We start from the raw sequence: 21,834 nt of genomic DNA on the forward strand, positions 1-21,834 counted from the left end.
ACCCCAAGATTCTACCAGCTGGCAATAGGCTTGGTGAGAGAATGATGTAACAGAGCAGGCAGTTTAAAGGTGTGCGATAGCCAATAGGGAGGCCAGATTCTCAGGAAGATGGGATTGGCTGGCAGAGGTGGTAGGAAAGCTGAAACAGTACCAAGTGGCTGAGTTCCAGGGAGGTGAAATCCTGCATGATCATCTCAGTGTTTTTCATATTTGTTCACTAATATCATTGACTGATATTTATATTTTATATGTCATATTTCATGTTATATAATACTAAACATTTATAATTGTATACTACATACACAGTACCCTTGCGGAGAAAGGAAAGGGACATCTAAGCTGAGCAATTACCATTGTTCTAAAAGCGTTTCAGTGAATCTGATTAATGAATTTACTGCTGCTTTTAGGGGCCAAACAAAGAGATTAAAGAGCCCTCTTCTGCCACTTGGTTGAAGGCAAAGTTCGTTGACTGTCCCTTGTAGGAAATGATGTGGTCCAAACCTCCTCTTTTATAATTTCTTCTCCTTGAATCCTACCTTCCTTGGGCTGGCCCAGGCTGGGCCAGGTTGGACTTGGATCTCTCTTCTACTCTTCCTTTTTCTGCTTGATTTTAGGCATTGTTTCTGGGCTAAGCCTGGATCTTGGATTTTTACATTTATTGATATGACTTCCATTTAATACCCCCTCCCAGAGCACGGGTCTTCGTTTCAGTGTCCTGATGTTTGGCAAACGGACTCTGCTCATGAGAAGCAAAGACTAGAGAGGTAGAAGACAGGGCTGACTGCAGACCTTCCCTCTTCTAGCCTTTGTTCACAATTCTGTTGCCCATAGTGTGCTACCTCTGACTCCTTGGGCCACACAGACATCCTGCCATCCTGCTCTTTTATACGTGAGAGGCATTCAGGGTGCTTTCTTTCTTCTCACATGAGAGGATCCAGTGTGGCAGTTACTTATATCCTCCTCTCCATTGCAAACAGCCACTGTGGAATCTTGGGCCTTTAGAATGCCCTCTCGGCTGTGCTTGGGTACAAGGGCCAGGCAAAATGAAGGGTTGAAGAATTTAGTGGAGAACAGGAAAGAGGCCAGGCGAGGGTACAAGAACAAAGAGATTTGTGTGCTTTTTTTAGTTTCTGTGAGAAACAATTACACACCCTTATTTTGTATTAATGGAACAGGCAATTCAATATTTTTTACATAGCTAGATAGTCCAGAAACTCTCATGAGTTTTGTACACTAAAGAAAATAATCATAATATATTTTTTCCATTTTGTTTCATGTCATATTGCTCATTTATATCATTCATTAGTATGTCTATAGAATGTAGATTGCTTTTATTTTATTATTTTCATTTATTTATTTTTGAGACAGCATTTCACGCTTGTCTCCCAGGCTGGATTGCAGTGGCACGATCTCGGCTCACTGGAACCTCTACCTCTTAGGTTCAAGCAATTCTCCTTCCTCAGCCTCCTCAGTAACTGGGATTATAGGCACCACCATCATGCCTAGGTACTAATTTTTGCATTTTTAGTAGAGAGACGGTTTCACCATGTTGGCCAGACTGGTCTGAAACTCCTGACCTCAGGTGATCTGCCCACCTCAGCCTCCCAAAGTGCTGGGATTATAGGCATGAGCCACCATGCCTGGCCTGTAGACTGTTTTTAAATGCCCTGGTTGTTCTGCATGTTTTTTCCCTGTCATATTTTTAAGGAATACAACATTGCAAGACATAGTGCACGTTTTTCTCATAATGGTTGTTTCTTTTGAGACATCGTGAACTATCTTGGCCTGATAGGTTTTGTGGAGGAAATTAAAGAGGGGTGTGTGAAAAACGCACTGTGGTGAGTTGTGCTGTGCGCTAAAGCAAAGAAAGAGATGTCTGCAGTCAGCTCACGTTGACCTGGATTGCCTTGGTTTTTGTTTTCCTAGTTAGTGCTTTTCTCACTAACTTCTCTTCTAACTGCGATAAATGAGTTAGGGCTGAGTTACTGGTGATTTGTGTGGAATAAGCTGGTTTGGGGGAGGAAATCTATGGGTATAATCATTTTCCTTGGTTGTAAGCTTTCAGAAGCACCTGAATTGATCTTTTTTTTTTTTTTTTTTCGTTGAGATGGAATCTCGCTCTGTTACTCAGGCTGGAGGTTAGTGGCACAATCTTGGCTGACTGCAATCTCCAACTTTGGGCTTCAAGCAAGTCTCCTGCCTCAGACTCCTGAGTAGCTTGGATTACAAGTGCATAGCACCACACCCAGCTAATAATTGTAATTTTAGTAGAGGTGGGATTTCACCATGTTGGCCAGGCTGGTCTCGAACTCCTGACCTCAGATGATCCGCCCATCTTGGCTTCTCAAAGTACTGGGATTACAGGTGTGAGCCACCATGTCTGGCCCTGAATTGATCTACTGAGGGACTTTTCTAGTGTGTGTGAGAAGGTACAGAATTCCAAGAGCCCACAAGAGGATAAACTCAAGATGGGACCTCTGAAGATAAGTATTGCATTTATAGACCTATTTTCTCATCTCTTCCAATAATGCTTCTAGTATTATGAGATAGGAACTTTTTGGGATCATATGTGGGTCGGTGATGCTTATCTGAGAAGAATTATTCAGAAAGGACCGACGGTGTAGAGTTAGGCTTAAGCTATACAAGGTTTTGAAGTTTTATTTTCCCCCTTTGAGCTTAGTTTCATCCCTCAGATAGCCTACTTTCATGCTTGTATGTAATGGGAGACTAAGACACACGAAGTATCTGCAAGTCAGACTAGAGTCTGTTTTCTTTATGTTCCAATGGAAATCAAGGGAATCCATCGCTACTACAGATTTTACTGGTGGTATAAGGTGGGAGGAGTACAGTAAGATTATTTCTGGTAGCAATAAAATGTTTACTTATTAAAATATTCAGTTCTAACATTCAATTCTAGTTAGGCAAATGCTTATTACAGGTTGACCTTTCTTGGTTCCCAGCCTCTATATTGATACTCTGTCCATAGTTCTAGCCACTTAACAATCTCCTTCAGTCTTAATATCATCTTAATCTCTAAAATAAATCTTAAATGTAGGATGAAGAACCTAAACACCTTGAGCACAACGCTCTGGAACTTAGCATTAAGTCCTACCATGACCTAAAGCTTCACTTTTTATAGTTAGGGCTTTGTCTTGTTTCAGAAACCTACTCCCTGCATTTTACACCTGTCAGGATGACTGGTACTTGGTGTAATGGAAACAGTCCTTCTACTGGTTAGGCCCTTCCTACTCTCTTCATATTCTCTTTCTGGTTTTATTGAAGACTGGAACCCCTCAAACTCTGATATGGTATCTGGGGCTTTAGCGGATACTGGTAGACTTGTCAGTATCAACTGTTTAGCTGTTTGGTGCTCTAAATATGCCTTGCTCCCGTGATTTCCATCCCAGAGTACTATACCCTTGTGAAGGCATTCTTCTGCCTCATGTTGGACTCAGTCTCATCTAAAGACCTACTCTTTGTCAGTTCCCATACTTTGTAGAAACCCTATTCTGCCTTGGTCTTGGTTTTGTTGTGTCAATTGTAACTGAGTTTGTTCTCACCCCAGTGTCGTATCTTTTAGCAAAATGAAGGGTAAGCCCAATATAGCTTTTCTAGTTTCTGAAAAACTTAGGTCACATTTTGTGTGTTGTCATGTCTATAGACATTTGTACCATATGTAGAATTGGGCCACTGTGCACCTATTGGATTTTTTTCATAAATTCCAAAAGAATATTGTATTATTTATTTATTTAATTTTTTGCGTTGGAGTCCCTCTCTGTTGCCCAGGCTGGAGTGCAATGGCACGATCTTGGCTCACTAGAACCTCCGCCTCCTGCGTTCAAGGCATTCTCCTGCCTCCGCCCCCATGTAGCCTGGACTACCAGTGTGAGCCACCACGTCTGCCTAATTATTGGGCAAATTTTTGTATTTTTAGTAGAGACATGTTTTCACCTTGTTGTCAAGGCTGGTCTCCAACTCCTGACCTCAAGTGATCCACTTGCTTGGTCCTTCCAAAGTTCTGGGATTACAGGCATAAGTCACTGCGCCCTGCCAGCATCTTTTATAATTGAATGGCAAATGTAGTGTGGACTGGGTGCAGTGGCTCATGCCTGTAATGCCAGCACTTTGGGAGGCCAAGGCAGGCAGATCACTTGAGGTCAGGCGTTCAAGACCAGCCTGGCCAACTTGGTGACACCCCACCTATACTAAAAATATAACATTTAGCCAGGCATGGTGCTGCACACCTGTAGTCTCAGCTACTCAAGAAACTGAGGCAGGAGAAGCATTTGAATCCAGGAGGCAGAGGTTCCAGTGAGCTGATCATGCTACTGCTTTCCAGCCTGTGCGACAGCGAGATTCCATCTCAACAACAACAATAACAAATAACTGAATGTTCCTGATTGTATCTTTGCTATGTTCAGCTAACATGTCTGTTTCTTTTTCCCATTAATAATTTATGAATATTGACACATTTTTAATGATGTGGAAATTTTCAGAATTGTAAAGGTTTATGTGTTTAAAACTAGTTGAAATATCACTGTCTCAAAAGTGTTAATAAAGCTACTGGCCTAGCTGTATTAACGTTCATTTATTCAATAACTCTGACCTTTCTGATCCTTGGTTTACCCAACTTAAAATGGCTGCAAAGATTACTAAAAATATATGTAAGATGCTTCCATAAATTAGAAACTAAAAAGTAAAAGTTACTTTTAAAAATCTGCAATCCTAATTACTTACAGTTTAATCTGGAATTTAGTATTCTATTCTGTTTTCAGAGCTGCTATAGGGCATGCTGTTCTTTGCTGTTCCACTTGTAGCAGAAGTCAACGTTTTTCTAACAGGTACAGATCTTTGTGCTTGAGACTGTGGGGAAACCTTGGACTTGAGCTCCACTTTTGGTTATTTTTGGTATTTGCTAAAACCTAACTACATTCTGTCCACTTCTAGCATGATACCTGCTATGTGATAGAACCCAGTAAAAGTTTAGCTGTGATGGGAGTGGATGTTTGTGCATTATTTTTGGAGGATAATTAGGTATATCTTTCAAAATTTTAAGTTTGTATGCTTTTTATTCTAGACATTCTACTTCTAGGAATTTAGATATAGCTGTATATGTGTATAAGGATGTTCACATTGCAGCATTGTCTGTAACAAGATTTCAAAAGAACCTGAAAACAACAAAAGGTCCATTAACATTGAACTGGCTGAATACATTATGGTACTTTTAATTATGTTACTGATAGTCCAATAAATTCCCTATGGCCATTAAAAAATAGAATGTAAGTATGCATAAATTGACTGGGAGAATCAGTGTTTGAGATACAGTGTAGATTATGAATAGTTGTTCCTTTTGTATAAAAAAGATATACGTATATGTGAAAGTAAGTATTTATACACAATATGCAGAAAGTGAATGTAAGCACTTGTAAATATCTGGAACACACAAGGAACGGGGGTGGCGGGGGAGGAGGTGGTGCTCGTGGTGCTCGGGCGAGTTACGCGGCGGGGACAGAGGGACTTCCCTGTGCCACACTGTTTGAATTCTGAAGGGTGCATACACGCCTGCATTGACCTGTGCTACCGGCCTCTGGCTAAAGAGGGCGCTGTAGCCACCAAAGTCTTGTTTACAAATCAAGCCTCTCAGTAAGCCTGCGTGGTTACGCCCTCACGACCGACATGCTCTGACATGCACAATAGTGAGACGCCGGAGCGCTGAGTGGGTGGCTTCCTAGTCTTCAGGTCTAGAATCTTATTCTGGGACTGAGGGCGCCGGACTGGCGCTTTTGGCCGGCTTGGCATTGGGTAGGCGGCTTCTTGGGACCCACATGAGCCAATGGCATCATCCCGGCAGTGGCTGGGGTCGGGGACGCGACTTTCTGGGACGCTCCTCGGCCAAGAAGAAGGGCGAAACCATATCCCCGAAAGGTAATATCCCTTGGCATGGCCTTTCCAGCTCGTGGCTTCTGGGCGTGGGCTTCATCTTATATGTTCCCTGCGTCTCACTTTTGCTGTGACAGGCTTGGCTTGTCCAGCCCTTTCTTTGAGGCTTTGACCCTCTTCGCCACCTGCTGTAGCTAAAAGGGGCAATGTTTGTGATGTCCTTTATTTCTCCTTAGTTCTGGCCAGTGCTTAGGTAAAAAATACGGAAGGATTGCTTTAAGGCGGGACGGTTACTTTTGGGGACACTCCTTAATTCCCAAAATAGAACCTCCTCAAATCCTTGTTACTTGGCACGGATAGTGTAATGATTTGAGTTAGGAACCCAGCATTAGTAGCGCCCTGTGATCTCACATGGAAAGTTGGTTTGTATTGTTTCCACAAATCACAAAGAGCATACACTGTTACATCCTAACAGGCCTTATTTGAAAGATGTTCCTTCATACGTACAAATGATTGATTTCAAGACTTTGCACACATGTACAGAGAACTGTTTTTATTCCTTGAAACCATCCTCCACCATCTCTTTTTTTTTTTTTTTTTTTGAGATGGAGTTTCGCTCTTGTTACCCAGGCTGGAGTGCAGTGGTGCGATCTCGGCTCACCGCAACCTCCGCCTCCTGGGTTCAGGCAATTCTCCTGCCTCAGCTTCCTGAGTAGCTGGGATTACAGGCACGTGCCACCATGCCCAGCTAATGTTTTGTATTTTTAGTAGAGACGGGGTTTCACCATGTTGACCAGGATGGTCTCGATCTCTTGACCTCGTGATCCACCCGCCTCAGCCTCCCAAAGTACTGGGATTATAGGCGTGAGCCACAGCGCCTGGCCTTCCCAGCCCTCCAACCCACCCCGCCCCAGACGGAGTTTCGCTCTTGTCCCTCAGGCTTGAGGTCGATGGCCAGATCTTGGCTCTCTGCAACCTCTGCCTCCCAGGATCAAGCGATTCTTCTGCCTCAGCCTCTCAAGTTGATGGGATTACAGGCCCCCACTCCCATCTAATTTTTTTGTATTTTTAGTAGCGATGGGGTTTCAGGCTGGTCATGAACTCCTGACCTCAGGTGATCCACCCCCCTGGGCCTCCCAAAGTGCTGAGATTACAGGGGTAAGCCGGCGCCCCCCAGGCCCAATCCCTTGTTCACAACAACAAAAATCTTTTCTTTTTTTCTTTGAGACAGGGTATTGCTGTGTCACCCAAGGTAGAGTGCAGTGGCGCAGTCGTAGCTCACTGCAAGTCAGCTTCTCAGGCTCATTTAGTTCTCCCACCTCAGCGCTCCTGGTAGCTGAGACTACAGGTGTGCACCACCGTGCCCAGCTAATTTTGTATTTCTTTTTTAATAGAGATGGGGTTTCACCATGTTGCCTAGGCCGTTCTTGAACTCCTGGTCTCAAGCGATTCACCTGCCTCAGCCTCCCAAAATTCGGGGACTGCAGGCATGAGTGACTGTGCCTGGCCAAGAGATCTTTTTAATAGATGATTGCTAAAAGTTGAAATTGAATTGGAATTGGAATATTGCTCATAAGCATTGCTTTTAACATTGTTTCAAGACTAAGAAAGGGCGGGCCATGGTAGTTCATGCCTGCAATCCCCACACGTTGGGAGGCTGAAGTAGGCTTGATCACTTGAGGTCAGGAGTTTGAGACCAGCTTGGCCAATATGGAGAAACCCTGCCTCTACTAAAAATAAAAAAATTAGCTGAGTGTGGTGTCGGACCCCTGTAATCCTAGCTACTTGGGATGCTGCGGCACAAGAATGGCTTAAACTGGAAGTTGCAGTGGGCCAAGATCATGCCACTGCACTCCAGCCTGGGTGACAGAATGAGACTGTCTCAAAATAAATAAACAAAATTTTTAAAAAATTAAGAGTCAAAGTGAACTTTTTGTCTATAATACGACTCTGTGCATGATCTGGGATCCCATCTCCTCCAGCCACATTTCTTGCCACTCTTGCTTATCCTCACTTTCTATGCATTATATGTACAGAATGAATCCTAGTTAATTCTTTTTTTTTTTTTTTGAGACAGAGTTCTGCTCTTGTTACCCTGGCTAGAGTGCAAGAAATTGCAAAGGATCTGAACAGATAATAAAACTATTTTTCTTGGAAAATGGGGACAAATCTTAGTATGGTTAAAGTGGTACATTAGTATGAGTTCTCCAGAATGATAGAACCAGTAGGATGGATGGATGGGCCAGTGGGTCAGTAGGTGGGTAGGTGGGTAGGTGGGTGGCAGGGCTTTTTAATTATGGGAATTAGCTTATGTACTTAAGAAGGCTGAGAAGTTCCAGGGAACTTCTCAGTTCCCTGGAACTGAGAAGTTGGTAGCGTTCAGTCCAAGTCAGAAAGCATCAGAAGCAGGGAACCCGGTGCAGTAACTTTCAATCCAAGGATGAAGGCCTGGAAATCTGGTAAGGGTTGGACAGGAACACTGGTGTGAGTTCCCAAGTCCAAAGGCCAGGAAGCCTGGAGTTCTGATGTCCAAGAGTAGGAGAAGGTAGGGTATTCCAGCTCTAGGAGAGAGCACAATTTGCCTTTCCTCTGCCTTTTGTTCTATTCAGGCCCGCAGTCTATTGGATGGTACCTACCCATACTGAGGGTGTATCCTCCCACTCAGTCCACCTACTCACACACCAGTATCCTCTGGAAACACCCTCACAGACACTCCCAGAAATAATACTTCACCAGCCATCTAGGTATCTCTTAATCCAGTCAAATTGACACCTAAAGTTAACCATCACAAATAGCAAGGTATTATTCTTTGCCTCTTAATTTAGCAATAGGTTTTTTTTTTGTTGTTTATTTATGTTTTTGGAGACAGAGTCTCGCTCTGTTGCCCAGGCTGGAGTACAGCGGTGCAATCTTGGCTCACTGCAACTGCCACTTCCCAGGTTCAAGCAATTCTCCTGACTCAGCCTTGTGAGTAGCTGAGATTACAGGCATCTGTCACCACGCCTGGCTAATTTTTATATTTTACTAGTGATGGGGGTTTCACCATGTTGGCTAGGCTGGTCTGGAGCTCCTGACCTCAGGTGATCTACCTGCTTTGGCCTCCCAAAGTGCTGGGATTATGGGTATGAACCGCTGCCCCTGGCCAGTTTGGCAACAGTTTGCTAGGCACTCTAGTGTAGTGGTTGTCAGGCTGGACCTGGTTTTGCATCTGGGCTCTGTTACCTGCTTTGTGATCTTGGGTAAGATACTTAGTCCATCTACATTTCCATTTTTCCATCAGTCAGATGGAGATTTTAATAATACCCCATAGTGGTTATTGTTGACAGTTAACGTGGATTTAAACAGTTGAGCATATTGTAAACACTTTCAAAACTACGTTGGCATTTTTAGGCCATGCGTGTTGGCCTCAAGACTTAGGGAGGCCGAGGTGGGAGGATTGCTTGAGCCCAGCAGTTGGAGACCAGCCTGGGCAACATGTTGGAACCCTGTTTGTTTTCTTTTTTGAGTCGGATTTTCACTCTTGTGGCCCAATCTGGAGTGCAATGGCGCAGTCTAGACTCACCGCAACCTCCACCTCCCGGGTTCAAGGGATTCCCCTGCCTCAGCATCCCGAGTAGCTGGGATTACAGGCATGTACCACCCACTACACCCAGCTAATTTTGTATTTTTAGTAGAGATGGGGTTTCTCCATGTTGGTCAGGGTGGTTTCGAACTCCTGACCTCAGGTAATCTGCCCACCTCAGCCTCTCAAAGTGCTGGGATTACAGGCGCAAGCCATCATTCTTGGCCCGGAACCCTGTTTTTATTAAAAAAGAAAAAAACTTTTAAAAATTTACTTTTTTTAAAAGGTTTTTTGTTTTTGTTTTTGAGACAGAATCTTGCTCAGCCGCTGAGGCTGGAGTGCAAAATCACATTCTTGGCTCACTGCAACCTCCGCCTCTCAGGTTCAAGAGATTCTTCAGCCTTAGTCTCCCAAGTAGTTGGGATTATAGGCTCGCACCACCAGGTCCAGCATTTTTTTTTTTCCCCATATTTTTCGTAGAGATGGAGTTTCACCATGTCGGCCAGGCTGCTCTCAAACTCCTGACCTCAGTGATCCATCTGCCTCAGCCTCCCAAAGTGCTGGGATTACAGACATGAGCCATCATGCCCAGCCTGAAACTTGACCTTTTTAAAAGATGTAAACAAACATTTTAAAAACATGTTGCTAGTGACATTGAAAATTGGCTTAAGCCTTTTGAAGCACTTTTCAAGAGCCTTAAAAATGCTTTACCTAGTAATTTCATTTTGAGACTAAGGAAATACTTCAAAATGCAGGAAAAGCTGTATTTACTTAATCCTTCAGCACATTTCTCAAACTCCCTACCATGTGTCAGACCCTGGGCTGGCTCAGGATCTGGTAGTATATGATTTGCGATGTTAATCCCAGCATCATTTGTGGAACAGTGGAGAATGTAGCTAAATGTTATTATATCCATACTATATAGCATTTTATAAAGCCATTGAAAGTGGTAGCTCATTTACGGTAAGTGAAAATAATAGGCTGTGATTCAACAGTCAGAAAAAGATGCTGGGGAAAAGAACAAAAGGAAATTCTAACTAATTGAATTATAGTAAGTGGGATTGAGGGCTCTGCAGCAGGGGGTTATTTTTTCGTTTCTCAGATTTCCAATTTTTCTTCTGTATAAACAAGTAAATTTGAATCCTGTTTTTTCAAATTTGTTGCATGTACCATGGCTAAAGTTGTTCTACACTTTATAATTTATGTATATTTGTTTATAAAGTGGAAGCAGCTGTTTTCAGTACTAAATAGCTTATTGTGTCTTATGTCAATCCTACCAGACTTTGGGGGAGAGAAATTATTTAATTAGAATAGTATGGGCATGCATTCCGTGCATTTGTCTCTGTAGAGAAAGGTGGAAAGGCTTCTGGGAATCCACTCTGTGCCAGGGCATTGTGGGTCATTGAAATGTATTTTCTTAATTTAGCTTCATAACAGCCCATGAAGGTGGAAAGTGTTATTAGCCCCATGTGTGACCTTAGCAGATAAACTGCTCAACTTTTATTTCCCTGAGTTCTTTATAGGGAAAAGAACTTAGAGAAATAAAAGTTGAGCAGTTTATCTGCTAAGGTCACACAGGTAGGAAACAGTAGAATGTATATTATTTTGTAGATTTATGAATTTAAAATATATAAAAATACAAATTTAAAATAAAAATTATTTTGTTAATCCTAGTAATGGGTTATTACTTTTTGTTTTGCTTTAAGAACATTTTCACAGAATCCAGATGTTTACCAGAGAGGCCATATCCCTCCTCCTGGTCCCTCTGGAGAAGATTATTCACACAGGAGGTACACTTGGAATGTGAAGCCAAATGCCAGTTGAGCAGCCCAGGAGAGAAGCAGGTGGTGTCCTGACAGTTACTCCGAACTATCCTATCCAGCCTGTTGGGAATGGACCCAGTGATACAGACCTGTCCTGGAATAGCACCTGGAGACCCGAGCTGGCCTGAAGATTACAGGTGTGACTTTAATTAGATCAGGTCTAATGAGGTGTCTTTATTGTTCCCTTCTGTGTTCAAGCTTAAGGAAAAATTAAATTGCTGTTTACCTCAACTGATAAATGTGCAGTAATTACAGTACTGCAGGAAAAAAAGTCTGTTATTTCAGTCATATATTTCTAAAGGAAGACCATATTTTAGAACTGAAACATTAAGAATTTCCCTTGCAAATTATTTTTTAAAATTCTATCTTGTTTTTCTATGTATTTCTTTCTGACTAGAATTGTGATATGTGTGCTTATATATGAAATTTTTATTGTTTTTATTATGTTCTGTTATTGACCCAAGTGTTATCTTTTTTTTCTTTTCTTTTTTTTTTAAAGACAGGGTTTCACCATATTGGTCAGGCTGGTCTCGAACTCCTGACCTCAGGTGATCCACCTGCCTCAGCCTCCCAAAGTGCTGGGATTACAGGTGTGAGCCACCGCGCCTGGCTATTGTTTATAACTGTTCAAAATTTCTATTAAAATCGACATAGGAGATAATTCCTTTAGAACCAGGTCACTATATGTAATTAATAGTATGTTTTCTTTGTTTTGTTTTGAGGTGGAATCCCGCTCTGTCACCCAGGCTGGAGTGTATTGCCAATTGAGCAAGAGAGACTGACTGATAAGCCAGATTGCTGACTTCATAAATTATAGTGAGTAATTTATCTGGCAGTGTCGTTGTCATCAGTTGCGTAGAACTGTCCGGAAAACTTGAAAACTTTTATAGATTGTAAGGGTTACTTGATGAACAGAGTGGAATTATGTCGATTTAAAGCCTGAGGATATCTGGCAAGAGTACTGTGTTGTTATTGCTCCACTGTTGAATACAGCCTCCTGGGATCTTTCTCCAGTTGCCTCTTACAGTGGAGTTGTGGTTTATCCCTTTCCCCCCGCCACTCCCTGCCCGGAGACAGGGTCTTGCTCTGTCACCCAGGCTGGAGTGCAGTGGTGCCATCTAAGCTCACTGCAAGCTCTGTCTCATGGGCTCAAGTGATCCTCCCACCTCAGCCTCCATAGTAGCTGGAGGCTACAGGTGTGGATGGATACCATGCCTGGCTAATTTTTTCTGTAGACCGGGTTTTGCCATGTTGCCCTTAGCTCAAGCAAATCCACTCACCTCAGCCTCCCAAAGTGTTGGGATTACAGGCATGAGCCACTGTGCCTGGCCTATCTTCGCTTTTTCTGAGTTGCCTCTTCTGCTGCTATACCTGTGGAACACACAGACAGATCATTTGGGAGCGTAATTATTTTTACTTGCAGAGGAAGCCAGAAGCCTTTGCTGGCTCAAAGAATTGTTTCAATATCATAACACATAGTAAGCCTTAGTAAATACTTGATGACTGCTTGAGCAACTTGGCTTCATTTCAGGTTTATTTATTTATTTATTTTTAAATTTTTGGTAGAGATAAGGTCTCACTTTATTGTCCTGGTCTTGAACTCCGGAGCTCAAGCAATCCTCCTGCCCTGGCCTCAAGTTGCTGGGATTACAGACATGAATGAGCATCATGCCCCACCATTGGCTTCATTTTTTAAAATACCTGATTTTGAGGATTTGTTTCATTGAATGTCTGATGTTGCACACGTTATTTTCTCTTTTCTCATCTATGAACAACGTCTGGACCCTGATCTTAAGGAGATAATGTAGCTCAGCTTTTCTTGTCTGTAACTGATTAGCTCAGTCAGGTTGCTGTAGTAAGAACCCCAAAAGTTAGGTTCACATACCCGATGCACAGTAAGCCAAACAATGACATTAATGCTTAGGAAGGCTTATTCAGTTTGGCCAAAGTATGAGGGTGGGAGAGTCAAAGTCTCAAATCTGACCTTCCTTTTTATGTAGTTGGGGGCTTTCCTTGATGATCAAAGCTGTTTGTGTCCCTCCGCCAGTCAAACTTGTGGATGCCATCAAGGATGTCAGCATGACCTAAGGATCAGTTTTCTTTAAAAAACAAAAAAAGTACATTAATCTTGTAGGCAGCTTCTGAGGATTAGGATATGAAGTTCATCACTTGTTAGTGACTACCCTCTACCAAAATGACTACGTGCAAGCAATCCTGCCTGGAGGAAGTTAGGGACAAAGAGAAAGAAAAATAAATAGAATAAATACCTGATGATACGCTGTGTTATGGTATCCCCACTGACATTGTTCCATTCCTCAGTCTTGCGTTGGGGTGTTGACTCAGTCTGAGTACTTCCTGATGGCAAGGGGCATTCCTAGTGGGCTGAGGAATGGAACTTATTTACCTGCAGTTGAAAATATTCACGTCTCAGGACTTGGGCAGTTTTGTCGTAACATCATTGAACAGGGTGTCAGGAGCTTCAGAGAGGCGATCTTGCAATCCCACACGTGTAGTGCAGCAGCAGTATAATCCACAGCCAAGGAGTATGCCTGTTCCTATAGTCATAGCTAGAGTTACCAGTAATTATTTCCACCAAGAGGGTCGTCGTGACCAGACCCATGACGATAATCACTGGTTTAGTGACATCATAAAGTTGGACATAGCATCAGTTTGTACATATTTGAAAGGTTGAATTATTTTTCTTCGAGTATATACCCAGTAGTGGGATTGCTGGGTTGAATAGTGGTTCTTTTTCACTTCTTTGGGAAATCTCCCAATTGCTTTATACAGTGGCCGAACCAGTTTGCATTCCTACCAACAGTGTATAAGCATTCCCTTTTCTCTGAAGCCTTGACGGCATCTGTTATTTTTTTATTTTTTAATCAGAATTCCGACTGGTGTGAGATGTTATCTTGTTGTGGTTTTGATTTGCATTTCTCTGGTGAATAGTGATGTTGAGCATTTTTTCATGTTTGTCAGCTGCTTTGATATCTTCTGTTGAGAAGTGTCTTTTCCTGTCCTTTGCTCCCCCCACCTTTTTAAATTTTTTAAGGGATCTCACTCTGTCTCCCTCGTGGGAGTGCTGTAGCATGATCTTGGCTCACTGCAACCTCCGCCTCCCAGGTTCAAGCAATTCTCATACCTCAGCCTCCTGAGTAGCTGGGATTACAGGCAACATGCTACCCAACTAATTTTTCTGTTTTTAGTAGAAATGGGGTTTCAACATATTGGCCAGGCTGTTGTTGAACTCCTGGCCTCAAGTGATCTTCCCACCTTGGCCTCCCAAAGTGCTGAGATTACAGGTGTGAGCCACTGTGCCCAGCCCCTTTGCCCATTTTTACGGAGTTATTTGATTTTTGCTTTTTAAATTTTTACATTTCCTTACAGATACTGGACATTAGACCTTTGTTGGATGCATAATTTCCTAATATTTTCTCCCATTCTGTGAGTTGTCTCTTTATTGATCATTTATTTTACTGTTTAGTTTAATTAGGTACCAGTCATCAATTTTTTGTTACAATTGTTGTTCAGGACTTAGCCATACATTATTTTTCAAAGCCAATATTGAGAAGAGTATTTCCTAGGTTTCCTCCTAGATTTTATACTTTGAGGTCTTCCATTTAAATCTCTAATGTGTCTTGGTTTTTTTGAAATACAGTGAGAGGTGGGGGGTCCAGTATTTTTAAATATAGTGAGAGGTAGGGGTCCAGTTTCTTCTGTATATGGCTAGCCAGTTATCTCAGCACCGTGTATTGAATACAGCGTTGTTTTCTCATTGCTTATTTTTGCCAGTTTTTCAAAGGTCAGATGGTTGTAGGTGTGCAGGTTTATTTCTGAGCTCTCTATTCTGTTCCATTGGTCTATTTGTCTGTTTTTGTACCAGTACCATGTTGGTTAAAGTAGCCTTACAGTATAGTTTGAAGTTGGGTAATGTGATGCCTTTGGTTTTGTTCTTTTTGCCTAGGATTGCTTTTACTATTTGGGCTTTTGTTTGGTTCCAAATGAAGTTTAGAATACAGTTTTCTAATTCTGTGAAAAATGATACTGCTATTTTGATAAGGATAGCATTGAATCCATAAATTGCTTTGGGAAGTATGGTCATTTTAACAGTACTGAGTCTTCCCATCCATAAGCGTGGGAATTTTTTTTTCCTTTATTTGTAATCTGATTTCCCTCAGCAGTGTTTTATAGTTCTCCTTGTAGAGATCTTTCTCCTCCTTGATTAGATGAATTCCTAGATATTTCACTTTTTTGTGACTATTGTAAATGGGATTGTGTTCTTAATTTGGTTCTCAGCTAGAACATTAATGATGTAGGGAAATGCTACTCATTTTGTATCCTGAAACTTTACTGAATTTGTTCATCAGTTCCAGGAGCCTTTTGGTGGAGTCTTTAGGGTATTCTACGTAACTCATGTCATCAGCAAGGAGAGATAGTTTGGCATCTTGTTTTCCTATTTGGATGTCTTTCAGTTCTTTCTCTTCCGTAATTGCTCTGGCTCAGACTTCTAGTACCAGAAATGGTCAGAATGGGCATCCTTGTCTTGTTCCAGTTCTCGGGAGGAATGCTTTCAACTTTTGCCTATTTAGAATGATGTTGGCTCTATGTTTGTCATTCATAGAAAGCTCTTATCATTTTGAGGTGTGTTCCTTCAGTGCCTTGTCTGTTAAGGGTTTTTATCATGAAGGGGTATTGTATTTCATGGAAGATGTTTTCTGCATCTATTGAGATGATCATATGGTCTTTAAAAATTCTGTTCATGTGGTGAATCACATTTATTAATTTGCATATGTGGAATCAACCTTCCATTCCAGGAATAAACAGTACCTGATGGTGGTGAAGGAACATTTTTGTTGTGCTTGCTTCTGGATTCAGTTGGATAGTATTTTGTTGAGAATTTTTGTATCTATGTTCATAAGCGATATTGGCCTGAAGTTTTCTTTCTTCATTGTGTCTCTGCCAAATTTTGGTATCAAGATGATGCTAGCTTTGTATAGAGAGTTAGGGAAAAGCTCTTTCTCCTTGATTTTTTAGAATTGTTTCAGTAGGATTGATATCAGTTCTTTGAATGTCTGGTAGAATTCAGCTATGACTTTATCTCATCCAGGGCTCTTTTTAGGTGGTAGGTTTTTGTTTGTTTTTTAATTACTGATTCCATTCCTGAGCTTGTTATTGGTCTGTTCAAGTTTTCACTTTCTTCCTGGTTCAATCTCAGTAGGTTGTGACTTTCCAGAAATTTAACCATTTTCTCTAAATTTTCTTATATGTGTGCATGAAGGTGTTCATAATAGTCTTTGAGGATCTGTTGTATTTTTTGTGGGATCTGTTATAATGTCATCTTTGTCATTTCTGATTGTGCTTACTAGTATCTTCTACTCTTTTTCTTTGCTAATCTAGCTAGTGATCTATCAATCTTGTTCTTTCAAAAAAGGAACTCTTCATTTATCTTTTGACATGGAATTTTGGATCTCAAATTTCATTCAGTTTGTCTCTGATTTTGGTTATTTCTTTTCTTCTACTAGCTTTGAAGATGAATTCTTTTTTTAATCTAGTTCCTCTAGGTGCAGTGTTAGATGGTTAATTTGAGATCTTTCTAACCTCTCGATGAGGCCACTTATAAACTTTCCTCTTAACACCACTTTAGCTGTAGCCCAAGGGTTTTGGTAATTTGTGTCTCTATTTTCATTAATTTCAAATAATTTTTAAATTTCTGCCTTAATTTCATTGCTTACCCAAGAGTGATTCAGAAGCAAGTGGCTTAATTTCCATGTATTTTGTTATTTTGAGAGATTAGCTTGGTATTGAAATCTATTTTTATTGCATTGTGGTCCAAGAGTATGCTTGATAAGTTTCTTTCTTCTTTCTTTTTTTTCCCCCCAAATTTATTGAGAGCTTTATGGGCAAGCATGTAGTCCATCTTATAATATATTCTGTGTATGGATGAGAAGATTGTATATTCTGTAGTTGTTGGGTACGGTATTCTGTAGATGTTTATTAGCTCCAGTTGGTCAAGTGTCCAGTTTAAGGCCAGAATTTCATTGTTAGTTATTCACAATGTGGGTGCTTCCCAGGGGAACACAGAGCTGTGCCACTAACAGAATTCAGGCAGAGGTGGGTCTACTTTGCTTTGAGCCCCAACTGTTGCGTCCCACACAGCTAAGAGGAGCAGGAGTGGGTGAAGTCACCTGCATCTGAGTGCTTCCCAGGGGAAGACAGGGCTGTGCCCACCTGAATTGTTCAGGCAAAAATGGGTCTGGTATGCAGGAAGCCCCGCCAGAGATGCATCTTCTGGCTATGAGCAACAGGGGTAGCAGGAGTTGCTCACTCAGCTGTCTGGGCGCTTCCTTGTCGACTTGAGTGTTGCCTCCGGAAACACTCTGGGCAGCTGTCTGTATCCGTGTATGTGCCTGGGGTCAGGAGGAATCCCGCATCCCAGGATTGTAGAGGTCCCTGCGGGAAGTGTGGATCCCCAGCGGCTCTCGCTCACTATGGAAACCAGTTAGTTGCCCATAGTAATCTGGTTGCATTCTCTTTAACTGCCTTATACATGTTTATAAATTGCTGTTTGAATCCCCTTCCCAAGATATGACTGGTAGTTGTGTGTGGTTTGTATTAATCTCATTCCTCGGAGGTTGGCGAAGCCAGAGAGGGAGTAGGTGACTCTAGGACTCTACAACCTCCTGAAGTGACATTTTTCTCTGTGACTGTTTTAAAAACTCACAAAGTGGTGGCTGCTTTACCAGTTGCAGGGTAAGGGAAGTATCTAGTTCTATGGGATGTGCCCTTGAGGTTTTATTTTTGTACTTCTTTACAGTGGCTGTCATCTGCTTTGGTGACTTATCTTGTGCACAATAATATTGCTGGGCCTGATTTCTTTCCTAGCAAATCTTTCTAATGCAGCTAAGACATTTAGATCTAAGAGATAATTTTCCAGACCTTTTTCTGATTTCTTTCTGGCTAGAAGGGATATGTAATTAATCTTCATTCGGGCGAGGGCAGAAATGCATTTTTCTTTTTTAAATAGGGATCCATGTCTCTAGTTGAGAAGTTTCTCTCTTTCTTCTGTGCCACTTATTACCTCAGTCACCTTTTCTACCAAAAGTGGGATATCAGTAGTGTATTTGAATATAATGACTCACCTTTCACCCTCTGTATGTGTGATCCTTTGTGGAGAAAGAGCTGTGTCTTAGCTCTAAATCTGTGATATGAGTTGAGCCCCTTCTCCGGATTCTGAATATTCTTTTCATGTTTGGTTTCCTTTTGTTTGTATACTTCAGTTATGGAAGAGGAGATTGATTATGCCTTCTACTTCCTAAAATCCATCATCTGTTTTCAGTGTTTCTCCTATTTTTTTCTAAATGCGAAAAGATAGGTTTTTTATTCATCAAAAGTTAACAGCAACAGGCACATATTAAAATGAGTATGGCAAAGGCCTTCACAAATGGCTTTACACTCAAGCTTTCCCCCAAGAAAATGGCTGTTGCAACAAACTGTAAACATAATTAATAAACAGTCTTTTACAGTAACAAGGGAATTACAAAAGAACTAAAAGAAAGCACCGGTTTCTCTTAAAACTAGATTACAGTTGTGCTTACTATACATAAAGCAATTTAAAACAAATTACAAAAGTGGATTGTTTGAAGTTTAAAATTAGTCCTTATAGTTTGTCCTAGAAAACATCTGTTCACATCAAAAGGCCGGTCAAAGGGTAACGTTTCATCAAAGGGAGGGACAAGAAAACAATGCACTTTTTTTCAAATCAAAACGAGAAGTTTGGTCACTTAGCCTTGTGCATAGTTTAAGGCAACTGGAGCAATCTGTTACGGCTTACTTACCGACCTTCCCCTCCTGCAATGTGGCTGCTCATATGTCCCATTCTAAAATAATAAATAAAAGCTTACATTTCAATCTTTTCCCCCGTGGAGAAACATAACATGCACAGTCACACGTGCACAAACATGCATGCAAACACACATCCATACATTCACACACAACATACCTCTCACTCACTGCAGTGAAAGGGACTTTAGTACCTTTGATCTGACGGACACACTTCCCCATCCCACTTTTATTTCAGATTAGCAAATACCCTGAGCTGATTATGGTGTTATAAACATTCCACCTTTTTCTTGCATGTGCAGGTCAAGTGTACAGTAATGAAAACATGCAGTGTCTTCACTGCAGGGTCATAATTAACAGCTAGGACATTGGTGTTCTTCTCCTCCCGCCCCAAATTAAAAACTAATTGTTAAAAAAAAATTGCATTGCCAAATAGCACTGGAGTGAAAGCTTGGTGGTACTCTATGAAAAATGCTCAGTTTCCAGTGCACAAAATAAAACAATAGCAAATGGGAGGTTTTGGTGGCATCCAAAGAAGAGAAAAGGCAAACCGGGGGAAAGAGCTGCAGTCTAAAGTTTGATCTTTTAATTTGTTTTAGTGGTTCCTTCACAATCATGCTCCAAGGCAATTTAGAACCAATATTTCAGAGTTGATTTGTAAACACTGTCTTGCCAGAGGCAGCAGAGACTGGGCACTTCACATCTCCCTTTTCTCAGAGAGAACTTAGTGGAAGGTACAAGATACACACTGTTGCATCAGACTGGTTAAATTCCAAGAGAGTGTTGTTGAACAAGTTTCACGTTTTGAAGATTAGATGCTTTGAAAAAGTCGTGGCACACCTCCAAACTCCTTTGTTACTCCTTTTGGATTCTCTCCTGCTGGGCTTGGCATATTCAAGGTTTCACATGAAAGCCAAATTCATATTGCTGTATGTTCAGGGCTTATAATTAATAAGTGGGTTCACATGATCCAACAGAGGAAATCTTGGAAATAAATAATGCTGGCTGGCATCACTCACTTGGAAACGTTGGCGGTCAAGAGTAAGTTTTCTCACCTCAAGACCCCATCTCACATTTCTAAAAACCTCCAGGAGGCAATTCATTCCACTGGTTCTGGGGGTTATGATAACCGATTTTCCTGAGGTAATAACTGTGAGTTCGACTCAAATGCAGCATCAGTGTCCTCACTGCTGGACTGTTCTCTCTGCAGTCCCTTCCAGCTGTCTCCATTTGTTGCCTGCTTTCTAATGGCAGATGTGAGAATAAGCCTGATTCTCTCAATAAGCCCACTGCATATCTCCAGTGGTGATTTTCCAGTATTGAGATATTCTTGTATAAAGTTGCCAAGTAATAGTTAGTTTTAATAAGGAAAGGTTGATTAACACCTGGATGATCCAGATCATGAGGGGCAGCTGCAATTAAGCTTAGCAAGATATCCCAAGGAGTTACAGAATTGGCAAGCTTAGATTCCTTTAAGTAACAGTGCATGGCCCGAGTATCATCTGCAGCGAGGACTGCGTTATGGTAAGGATTTTGACTGTGGTAATCTTCTTGAATCATAACTAAAAATCTATGAAGTTTTATCATATCTAAATGGAAGTACTCAATCCATGAAGACTAAATAAATGAAAGGTTAAGCTTACTAGACTATTTCCATTTGTTAGTCTATCAAATAGAAAGATATCAAAATTCCAGTTTCCAACTCTTTCCAGCATACACTTGGCTTGTCCATTATAATCATCATCTAAAATGTTAAGAGAATTTGAAACTAGTACCACGAAAAAAGCGTGATATCGCTGGAAACTTTGTAGCCTTCTGATATTCCTTGCAGAGACAGACACTTCAATTTCAGATTGAGCCTTCGACAATCGGGGTGGGGAGAGGGCTGGGTCTTCTTTCCATGACTCTGAGCAAGCTGTGTGACACAGCTAATCAACAGAATATGGAAATGTGATGCTATGTCAGGTCTAGGCCCAGATCTTCAGACACTCTCAGTCCCCACACTTCCTCTTTCTTGAAATGCTTGCTAGTGGAAAATGCGAAAATCAATATATGGGTGAGAACCTCTTCTTTCTGATTCAAATCCTGCTCGGCTCCTTACACGTACATCTCCTAGCATACGATTGTATAACGCAGTCTGATCAGAACTGTCATAGGAAATAGCTCCACGCCTCTGAGAGAGCTGCCGGGGATTGGGGCAGCCGAAGAGCGTGGAGCTGGAGCTGGAGCTGAAGCTGATGGCTCCTCGGCGGCTTAGGACATGCTGGGGGACCTGCCTGTCCAGGGGCAGTACCAGCAGCTGGTAACATACTTCCATTGAATACACCCGCCCTGCCTCCGTGCGGCGCCCGCCCTACCGCACTACCGCCCTACCTGCACTGGGAGGGGGCCGCGGCTCGGGGGCTCCGGGCCTAGGCGGGCTGGCGCCAACCCCGGGCCGGGAAGCCGCGCTAACGACTCCCCAACCCCAGCCCTCCGCTCGGGCCGCCGGTGGAAAGGCTCTGCGGCAGCCCCGGCGCCAGTTACCAAGACCAGCGCGCGCCTCGCTCCAGGCGAGGGGGACTGGGTGCAAGCGGGGCCAGCAAAGGCAAAGTCGGAAAGGGAACCCCGTCGCCCCGGGGCTCCTCGGCCGAGAGGAGCAGGTACGGGGACTGCAGAGTTCGAACGGAGCACGGATAGAGCAAAGCGGTGCAAGACGGTTGGAGCCAGCGGCCAGACCCTGGGCGCAAG

The 21,834-nt window shown here is 42.1% G+C and overlaps 2 long non-coding RNA genes and 1 pseudogene across 7 annotated transcripts in view; 1 reads left to right on the forward strand and 2 right to left on the reverse strand.

Annotated features, from left to right (window-relative positions):
• The first annotated feature begins 5,751 nt into the window (after positions 1-5,751).
• LOC144579265 (uncharacterized) overlaps positions 5,752-21,834 on the forward strand; it is a 62,707-nt gene continuing 46,624 nt past the window's right edge. For all 4 annotated transcript variants that reach the window (XR_013526484.1, XR_013526486.1, XR_013526483.1 and 1 more), the window contains exons 1-3: positions 5,752-5,925; positions 11,149-11,402; positions 11,988-12,081. This is a non-coding gene — a long non-coding RNA (uncharacterized LOC144579265). The remainder of the gene's footprint in view (positions 5,926-11,148; positions 11,403-11,987; positions 12,082-21,834) is intronic.
• LOC144579266 (uncharacterized) lies at positions 8,702-21,634 on the reverse strand. Of its 2 annotated transcripts, XR_013526490.1 has the most exons (5): positions 21,478-21,634; positions 19,101-19,142; positions 13,250-18,619; positions 12,546-12,636; positions 8,702-10,047 (listed from the first exon to the last, which is right to left on the reverse strand). It is a non-coding gene; the product is annotated as an uncharacterized LOC144579266 (long non-coding RNA). The 2 variants fall into 2 exon arrangements; XR_013526489.1 differs by having other exon boundaries at positions 13,250-19,142.
• Positions 19,101-21,634, reverse strand: LOC144579264 (high affinity 3',5'-cyclic-AMP phosphodiesterase 7A pseudogene; annotated as a pseudogene). Its single transcript, XR_013526478.1, has one exon. The product of XR_013526478.1 is annotated as a high affinity 3',5'-cyclic-AMP phosphodiesterase 7A pseudogene (transcript).

This window comes from Callithrix jacchus, chromosome 14 (genome assembly GCF_049354715.1).
Source record: "Callithrix jacchus isolate 240 chromosome 14, calJac240_pri, whole genome shotgun sequence".
Taxonomy (NCBI): Eukaryota; Metazoa; Chordata; class Mammalia; order Primates; family Cebidae; genus Callithrix; species Callithrix jacchus.